Below are 10126 nucleotides of genomic sequence, written 5' to 3' on the forward strand. Positions count from 1 at the left end.
TCGGTCGGAACTGACAGCGAGTATAAGATGGTTGCCATTAAAGGGACCCTCAGGGTGGCTGCAGAAACTGGGGCTCCTGCCCGAGGATAGCTCACGCTTTTAACATACTTTTATTGTAGAGAAAGATCCCAGTGGTCCTTCAAAGCATGAGATTGACCAAGAATTGGGAGAAGAGTTTGAGGAGGTGAAAGACGAAGGGTTTGAAGTGGTTTTTCACAGAATCTTAGAGCAAATAAGGAGGCCATTCAGCCCATCGGGCCTGTGCTGGCTCTTTGAAAGAACAATCCAATTAATTCTATTCTGCTCTTTATAAGTTGCAAGAGGGGTAGCAAGTGGGGGCAGGGTGGTGGGAGAGGCTAAGCTCCATGATTGCTTAAGACAGTCCCATGAAAGTGGGATTAAGGACAGAGACTGGCATTCGGGCTGGTGGAGAGTTCAGGGGTCAGAGTTCAGAGATTTGATGTCAATGTTCCAGGAAGCAGAGAACCTGGTTGGACATTGAATACATCAAGGCAGCTTCTTGATTCCCTTTTGCACATCTTTCGCAGCCACTTACAGGTGCATCACAGTGTAATGTGATCAGAAACTGCATGGTGTAACCTTCTGTGAACACAAGGTGTACCTTAGCATGTGCTAGCAGATATTTGTGTGTTTGGTTATCAAGAGCTGTGGTGAGGGTTTGTAACCTTGAGCAGCGATGTCCTTGCTGAACATCAACTGAAGCTGCTGTCTCATCCTCTCACCGCAGGGAGATCAAATCCTGTCTAACATTGGAAGATAAGAACCTTTCACAACCTAAGGACATCCCAAAGTGCTTCACAGCAAATGAAGTGCTTTTGAAAGTGTGGCCAATGGAATGTAATGTAGGAAGCACAGCTGCTCATTTGCACACAGCAGGATCCCACAAATAGTGACATGGTAATGACCAGTAAAGCTGTTTTAGTGATATTGGTTGAGGGATAAATATTGGTCCAGGGACGTTGGGGAGAACTCCCCCGCTCTTTTTCAAAATACTAGCTAAAGTTTTTATGTCCAACTGAGAGGGCAGATGGGGTGTTGGCTTAACATCGTATCCAAAAGACAGCACCTCTGGCAGTGCAGCACTTCCTCAGTACTGCACCTGGAGTGTCAGCTGGAATTATGTGCTAAAGTCTCTGGAGTGGGGCTTGAATCTAGAACTTTCTGAGCCAGAGATTAAAGTGCTACTCACTGAGGCATTGCTGACACAGTAACATCGACTGCACTGAGCCACATTTGCAAAGCTTCCACAAGCTAAGATGGAAGACAGATACAATTTTTAAAAATAGCTAAAACAATAAAGAATGGAATCTAAATTTGTTTTTTTAAAATCCTGCTCTTATCTTTCTAGCTTGCTTCCCTCCTCTGCTAACTCTTGCTGGGGTAATAGTTGCTCCACAGCTCTCCAGGTCTACAGCCAAGTGAGATATTCAACCATGAGGTGCACAACCGGAGCCAAATCTGATCCTACAATTGCCTGGCATCGGAATCAACCCACCTTCCAGCACAGGGTGGCTGGATAGTGATCAGAAGTGGATCCTTGACCAGCCGAGCCCTGCAACATCTACTCCCAGCCCAGCTGAAATCAGCCACCTCAACACAGAACAAAGATCAAATGACCAGAGTAGCAATGGACAGGTATGTTTAACCCGCCAAGATCCCTGCACTGCTCCAACTCTTCCCATCTCGGATTTGAATCACTCCACCATCAGTGGCTGTGTCTTCAGCTGCCTTGGCTCTAAGCTCTGGAATTCCCTCCCTAAACCTCTCCCTTCTCTCATCTGTTTGTAAGACTCTTCTAAAACCTACCTCTCTCCTGTCATAATATGTAGCTCGGTGTCAAGTTTCACCTGATTTATGCTCCTGTGAAATGCCTTGGATGTTTTACTAGAAGAAAGTTGCTGTTGGATGTGGATGGACAGAACAGGGAGGGATGAGGGGGAAGGGAAGGTGAATAATCTGGGAGATGTTGGAAGGGTTTTGACGAATAATTATGATAATAATAATAATCTAACCCAAACCCTATCATGGCAACTTAAGCGCAGCCAAGGAAATGCTGCCCCTTGGGAATCAAATGGAATCAGAAAGTCTTTGGGAATATAGATCTGAGCGCCAAGTCTGGTCTGCTAGAGGCAGCTTCTCCTTCTTCACAAACTGTTTAACATACTACTGAGAGACACAAACCTTCCCTCCAACTCTTCAGTGCTAGTTAGGTTTCTATAAGTCACCACTTATTCATATATATCCATTCATATTTAGATATAACTATATATCCAACAGCCGAAAATATCCAAATACTGAAACACAATCGGCCCCAGGGGTTTTGGATAAAGAATACTCGACCTGTATAAAGCTAGTCTCAGTAATGGTGACCATGAAACTATCATCGATTGTCATAAAAACCCATCTGGGAAGGGAATCTGCCATCTTTAGCTGGTCTGGCCTACATGTGACTCCAGGCCCACAGCAATGTGGTTGACTCTTAACTGCCCTCTGAAATGGCTGAGCAAGCCGCTCAGATCAAGGGCAACTAGGGATGGGCAACAAACGCTGGCCTTGCAAGCGATGCCCACATCCCAGAAAGAATAAATAAGAAAAATAAATAAGTTAGTGACAAAGGTTAATAAGGTCATTAGAATAAAAAACAAACCAAAGACAGGGATTCATTTCCAGAAAGATAGAATTGAAAAGCAGGGTAGTTACGTTAAACTTACATTGAACAGTTTAGTAGGTTAGACCACTCATGGGTAACTGTGAACATTCTGCTCTCCGTAGATGGTGGACGGGCTTTGGGGAGTAAGGAGATGAGTTACTCACGCAGAATTCCCAGCTTCTGACCTGCTGTTGTAGCCACAGGTTTTTATATGACTAGTCTAGTTCAGTTTCTGGTCAATGGTAGCCCTCAAGAAGTTAATAACGAGGGAATCCAGCAATGGTAATGACATTTAATGTCATGGGGAGATGGTTAGATTCTCTCTTGTTGGAGGTGGCCATTGCCTGGCATTTGTGTGGCATGACTGTTACTTGCCACTTATCAGCCCAAGCCTGAATGTCCTCCAGGTCTTGCTGCATATTGGCAAAGGCTGCTTCAGTATTTGAGTTGTGAATGATACTGAACATTGTGCAATTAACAGCAAACATCCCAATTTCTAACCTTTATGATGGAAGGAGGGTCATTGGTGAAGTAGCTGAAGATGGTTGGGCCTAGGACTCTACCCTGAAGAACTCCTGCAGTGGTGTCCTGGAACTGAGATGATTGACCTCCATCAAAACAACCATCTTCCTTTGTGCTAGGTGCAAATCTGTTTTTCTGCTGATTCCCATTGACTTCAATTTTACCAGGGCACCTTGATGCCACATTCGGTCAAATGCTGTCTTGTTGTCGAGGGCAGTCACTCTCACCTCCCCCAGCTCTTTTATTCATGTTTGGACCAAGACTGTAATGAGATCAGAAGCTGTGGCTCTGGCAGAACCCAAACTGAGCACCAGTGAACAAGTTATTATCTGTATTGGGACCCTGGCTTTTCCTGATATATATTGATGGTCTAGATCTTGGTGTGCAGGGGACAATTTCAAAGTTTGTGGATGATACAAAGCTTGGGAGTGTTGTGAACTGCAAGGAGGACAGCGTGGAACTTCAAGAGGACATAGACAAGTTGGTGGAGTGGGCAGATAGGTGGCAGATGAAGTTCAACGCGGAGAAGCGAGAGGTGATACATTTTGGTAGGAAGAACATGAACAGACAATATAAAATAAAGGGTGAAATTTTGAAGGGTGTGCGGGAGCAGAAAGACCTGGGTGTATACGCGCATAGATCATTGAAGGTGGCAGGACAGGTGGAGAGAGCAGTTAATAAAGCATATTTTTTTTTATTCATTCATGAGATGTGGGCCTTCACTGGCTGGGCCAGCATTTATTGCCATCCCTAGTTGCCCTTGAGAAGTTGGTGGTGAGCTGCCTTCTCGAACCGCTGCAGTCCATGTGGTGTAGGTACACCCACAGTGCTGTTAGGAAGGAAGTTCCAGAATTTTGACCCAGCGACAGTGAAGGAACGGCGATATATTTCCAAGTCAGGATGGTGAGTTCCCCTTGGAGGGGAACTTTCAGGTGGTGGTGTTCCCATCTATCCACTGCCTTGTCCTTCTAGATGGTAGTGGTCGTGGGTTTGGAAGGTGCTGTCAAAGGAGCCTTGGTGAATTCCTGCAGTGCATCTTGTAGCTGGTACACACTGCTGCTACTGTGCGTCAGTGGTGGAGGGAGTGAATGTTCGTGGATATTGTGCAAATCAAGCGGGCTGCTTTGTCCTGGACAGTGTTGAGCTTCTTGAGTGTTGTGAGAGCTGCACTCATCCGGGCAAGTGGGGAGTATTCCATCACACTCCTGACTTGTGCCTTCTAGATGGTTAGATTCTCTCTTGTTGGAGATGGTCATTGCCTGGCACTTATGTGGCATGAATGTTACTTGCCACTTGTCAGCCCAAGCCTGGAATTTGTCCAAGTCTTGCTGCATTTGGACATGGGCTGCTTCAGTATCTGAGGAGTCGCGAATGGTGCTGAGAATTGTGCAATCATCAGCGAACATCCCCACTTCTGACCTTATGATGGAAGGTAGGTCATTGATGAAGCAGCTGAAGATGGTTGGGCCAAAGGCACTACCCTGAGGAACACCTGCGGTGATGTCCTGGAGCTGAGATGACTGACCTGCAACAACCACAACCATCTTCCTTTGTGCTAGGTATGACTCCAACCAGTGGAGAGTTTCCCCCAATTCCCATTGACTCCAGTTTTGTTAGGGCTCCTGATGCCGCTTGGTCAAATGCAGCCTTGATATCAAGGGCAGTCACTCTCACCTCACCTCGGGAGTTCAACTCTTTTGTCCATGTTTGAACCAAGGCTGTAACAAGGCCAGGAGCTGACTGGCCCTTGTGGAACCCAAACTGGGCATCAGTGAGCAGGTTATTGCTAAGCAAGTGCAGCTTGATAGCACTGTTGATGACCCCTTCCATTACTTTCCTGATGATTGAGAGTAGACTGATGGGGCAGTAATTGGCCGGGTTGGATTTGTCCTGTTTTTTGTGTAGAGGACATACCTGGACAATTTTCCACACAGCCAGGTAGATGCCAGTGTTGTAGCTGTACTGGAACAGCTTGGCTAGGGGCACGGCAAGTTCTGGAGCACAAGTCTTTAGTACTATTGCTGGGATATTATCAGGACCCATAGCCTTTGCAGTATCCAGTGCCTTCAGCCATTCTTGATATCAGGTGGAGTGAATCGAATTGACTGGAGACCGGCACCTGTGATGATGAAGGTGGCTGAGATGGATCATCCACTCGGCACTTCTGGCTGAAGATTGTAGCAAACGCCTTATCTTTTGCACTGCTGTGCTGGGCTCCCCCATCATTGAGGATGGAGAGATTTGTGGAGCCTCCTCCTCCAGTGAGTTGTTTAATTATCCACCACCATTCACGACTGGATGTGGCAGGACTGTTGAGCTTGGATCTGATCCATTGGTTGTGGCATCGCTTAGCTCTGTCTATCACTTGCTGCTTATGCTGTTTGGCATGCAAATAGTCCCGTGTTATAGCTTCACCAGGTTGACACCTCATTTTTAGGTATGCCTTCCTGCACTCTTCATTGAACCGTTGATCCCCTGGCTTGATGGTAATGGTAGAGTGGGGGATATGCCGGGCCATGAGGTTACAGATTGTGTATGGGTACAATTCTGCTGCTGCTGATGGCCCACAGCGCCTCATGGATGCCCAGTCTTGAGTTGCTAGATCTGTTTGAAATCTATCCCATTTAGAATGCTACACAACATGATGGAGGGCATCCTCAATGTGAAGGCGGGACTTCTTCTCTACAATGACCGTGCAGTGGTCACTCCTACTAATACTGTCATGGACAAATGCAACTGCGGCAGGCAGGTTACGATGAGCTCAAGTATGTTTTTCCCTCTTGTTGGCTCCCTCATCACCTGCCACAGAACCAGTCTCGCAGCTATGTAATTTAGGACTCGGTTAGCTCTGGTGCTACGGAGCCACTCTTGGTGATGGACATTGAACTGCCCCACCAAGCATATATTCTGCACCCTTGCCACCTCCAAGTGATGTTCAACATGGAGGAGCACTGATTCATCAGCTGAGGGAGGGTGGTACATGGTAATCAGCAGGAGGCTTCCTTGCCCATATTTGACCTGCTGCTATAAGACTTCATGGGGTCCAGAGTCAATGTTAAGGACTCCTAGGGCAACTCCCTCCCGACTGTATACCACTGTGCCACTCTGCTGTGATGGTGATTGGTGGTGTCTGGGACATTACATGTAAGATATGATTCCATGAGGATGACTATGTCAGGATGTTGCTTGACTAGTCTGTGAGACACTAGCCCCCCTGACGTTTGTAAGGAGGACTTTGCAGGGTTGGCAGGTAAGTTGAATCTGATTGTACTTTTGTGATTGTGATTTTGAAATGTTTTGGAATGTTCTTAGAGATATTTTATGAATAAAGTATATTTTTCAAAAAAAAAACTTTGCAGGGTAGGCAGGGCTGAGTTTGTCATTGTCCTTTCCGGTGCCTGGGTCCTAGGTCAATGCTGGCTGGTTTGTCTGGTTTCATTCTTTTTTTGAGACTTTGTAGTGGTTTGAAAAAACTGAGTGGCTTGCTCAGCCATTTCAGAAGAGGGTCTGGAGTCACATGTAGGCCAGACCAGGTGAAGTTCCCCCAGATGAGCACGACAGATTTCCAGGTGGGTTTTCACAACAATCGACAATGGCTTCATGACTTCATCAATAGACTTTTAATTCCAGATTTTTTATGAAATGCAAATTCCACCATCTACCATGGCAGGATTCGAACCCAGGTCCCTGGATTATTAAACAAAAACAAAAATACCTGGAAAAACTCAGCAGCTCTGACAGCATCTGCAGAGAGGAGCACAGTTAACGTTTCGAGTCCGAATGACTCTTCATCAGAACTAAGGAACAATAGAAAAGAGGAGAAATATAAGCTGGTTTAAGGGGGGATGGGACAGGTAGAGCTGGATAGCGGCCAGTGATAGGTGGAGATTGCCAAAAGATGTCATAGACAAAAGGACAAAGAGGTGATGACGGTGGTGATATTAGCTAAGAAATATGCTAATGGTGACATTAAGGGTAGAAAGCAGGACGAGCAAGGTACATCCCCTAGTGGGGGTGGGGTGGGGGTAAGGGATCGAAATAGACTAAAAGGTAGAGATAAAACAATGGATGGAAATACATTTAAAAATAATGGAAATAGGTGGGAAAAGAAAAATATATATAAATTATTGGAAAAAAAGGTGGGGGATTGGAAAGGGGGTGGGGATGGAGGAGAGAGTTCATGATCTAAAGTTGTTGAACTCAATATTCAGTCCAGAAGGCTGTAAAGTGCCTAGTTGGAAGATGAGGTGCTGTTCCTCCAGTTTGCATTGAGCTTCACTGGAACATTGAAGCAGGCCAAGGACGGACATGTGGGCATGAGATCAGGGTGGAGTGTTGAAATGGCAAGCGACAGGGAGGTCTGGGTCATGCTTGCGGACAGACTGAAGTTGTTCAGCAAAGCGGTCACCCAGTCTGCGTTTGGTCTCTCCAATGTAGAAGAAGCCGCATTGGGAGCAGTGAATGCAGTAGACTAAATTGAGGGAAGTGTAAGTGAAGTGCTGCTTCACTTGAAAGGAGTGTTTGGGCCCTTGGACGTTGAGGAGGGGGGAAGTAAAGGGGCAGGTGTTGCACCTTCTGCGGTTGCATGGGAAGGTGTCGTGGGAGGGGGCTGAGGTGTAGGGGGTGATGGAGGAGTGGACCAGGGTGTCCCGGAGGGAATGATCCCTGCGGAATGCTGCCAGGGTGGGGTGAAGGGAAGATGTGTTTGGTGGTGGCATCATGCTGGAGTTGGTGGAAATGGCGGAGGATGATCCTTTGAATGCGGAAGCTGGTGGGGTGATAAGTGAGGACAAGGGGGACCCTATCATGGTTCCGGGAGGGAGAGGAAGGTGTGAGGGCGGATGCGCGGGAGATGGGCCAGACACGGTTGAGGGCCCTGTCAACCACTATGGGTGGAAAACCTTGGTTAAGGAAGAAGGAAGACATGTCAGAGGAACTGTTTTTGAAAGTAGCATCATCAGAACAGATGCGACAGAGGCGAAGAAACTGAGAGAATGGGATGGAGTCCTTACAAGAAGCAGGGTGTGAGGAGCTGTTGTCAAGGTAGCTGTGGGAGTTGGTAGGCTTGTAATGAATAATGGTGGACAGTCTATTACAAGCCTACCCACTCCCACAGCTACCTTGACTACAGCTCCTCACACCCCGCTTCCTATAAGGACTCCATCCCATTCTCTCAGATCCTTCGCCTCTGTTGCATCTGTTCTGATGATGCCACTTTCAAAAACAGTTCCTCTGACATGTCTTCCTTCTTCCTTAACTGAGGTTTTCCACCCACGGTGGTTGACAGGGCCCTCAACCCTGACTGGCCCATCTCCCACGCATCTGCCCTCACACCTTCCTCTCCCTCCCAGAACCATGATAGGGTCCCCCTTGTCCTCACTTATCACCCCACCAGCCTCCGCATTCAAATGATTATCCTCCGCCATTTCTGCCAATTCCAGCATGATGCCACCACCAAACACATCTTCCCTTCACAGCCCCCGGCGGCATTCCGCAGGGATCGTTCCCTCCGGGACACCCTGGTCCACTCCTCCATCACCCCCTACCCCTCAACCCCCTCCCATGGCACTTTCCCATGCAACCACAGAAGGTGCAACACCTGCCCCTTTACTTCCCTCCTCCTCACCGTCCAAGGGCCTAAACATTCCTTTCAAGTGAAGCAGCATTTCACTTGCACTTCCCTCAATTTAGTCTACTGCATTCGCTGCTCCCAATGCGGTTCCCTCTACATTGGAGAGACCAAACGCAGACTGGGTGACCGCTTTGCGGAACAACTTCGGTTTGTCCGCAAGCATGACCCAGACCTCCCTGTCGCTTGCCATTTCAACACTCCACCCTGCTCTCATGCCCACATGTCCGTCGTTGGCCTGCTGCATTGTTCCAGTGAAGCTTAACACAAACTGGAGGAACAGCAACTCATCTTCCGACTAGGCACTTTACAGCCTTCTGGACTGAATATTGAGTTCAACAACTTTAGATCATGAACTCTCTCCTCCATCCCCACCCCCTTTCCGATCCCCCTTTTTCCAATAATTTATATATATTTTTCTTTTCCCACCTATTTCCATTATTTTTAAATGTATTTCCATCCATTGTTTTGTCTCTTCCTTTTAGTCTATTTCGATCCCTTCCCCCCACCCCACCCCCACTAGGGCTATCTGTACCTTGCTCGTCCTGCGTTCTACCCCTAATGTCACCATTAGCATATTCCTTAGCTAATATCGCCACCGTCATCACCTCTTTGTCCTTTTGTCTATGACATCTTTTGGCAATCTCCACCTATCACTGGCCCTCTATCCAGCTCAACCTGTCCCACTCCCCTTTAAACCAGCTTATATTTCACCTCTTTTCTATTTTTCCTTAGTTCTGATGAAGAGTCATTCGGACTCGAAACGTTAACTGTGTTCCTCTCCGCAGATGCTGTCAGAGCTGCTGAGTTTTTCCAGGTATTTTTGTTTTTATTTTGGATTTCCAGCGTCCGCAGTTTTTTTGCTTTTATCTCTGGATTACTAGTCCAGCGACAATACTACTACGCCATAGCCTTCCCTATAGTATCCTGGACTTTATCAATAGGGCCATAGAGTACAAGAGCAGGAAGGCTATGCTGAATTTATAGAAGACACTAGTTAGACCTCAGCTGGAATACTGTGTGCAGCTCTGGGCGCCACACTATAGGAAGAATGTGAACACGTTGGAGAGACTGCAGAAGAGGTTTACAAGAATAGTTCCAGGGATGAGAAACTTCAGTTACGAAGATAGATTGGAGATGTTGGGGCAGTTCTCCATGGAGGGAAGAAGGTTAAGAGGAGATTTGATAGAGATGTTCAAAATCATGAGGGGGCTGGACAGAGTAGAGCTGTTTCTTTGCTCGTAAAAGGATCAAGAACGAGAGGGCACAGATTCAAAGTGATTTGCAAAAGAAGCAAATGTGAC

This window comes from Cetorhinus maximus, chromosome 13 (genome assembly GCF_964194155.1).
Source record: "Cetorhinus maximus chromosome 13, sCetMax3.hap1.1, whole genome shotgun sequence".
Classification (NCBI taxonomy): Eukaryota; Metazoa; Chordata; class Chondrichthyes; order Lamniformes; family Cetorhinidae; genus Cetorhinus; species Cetorhinus maximus.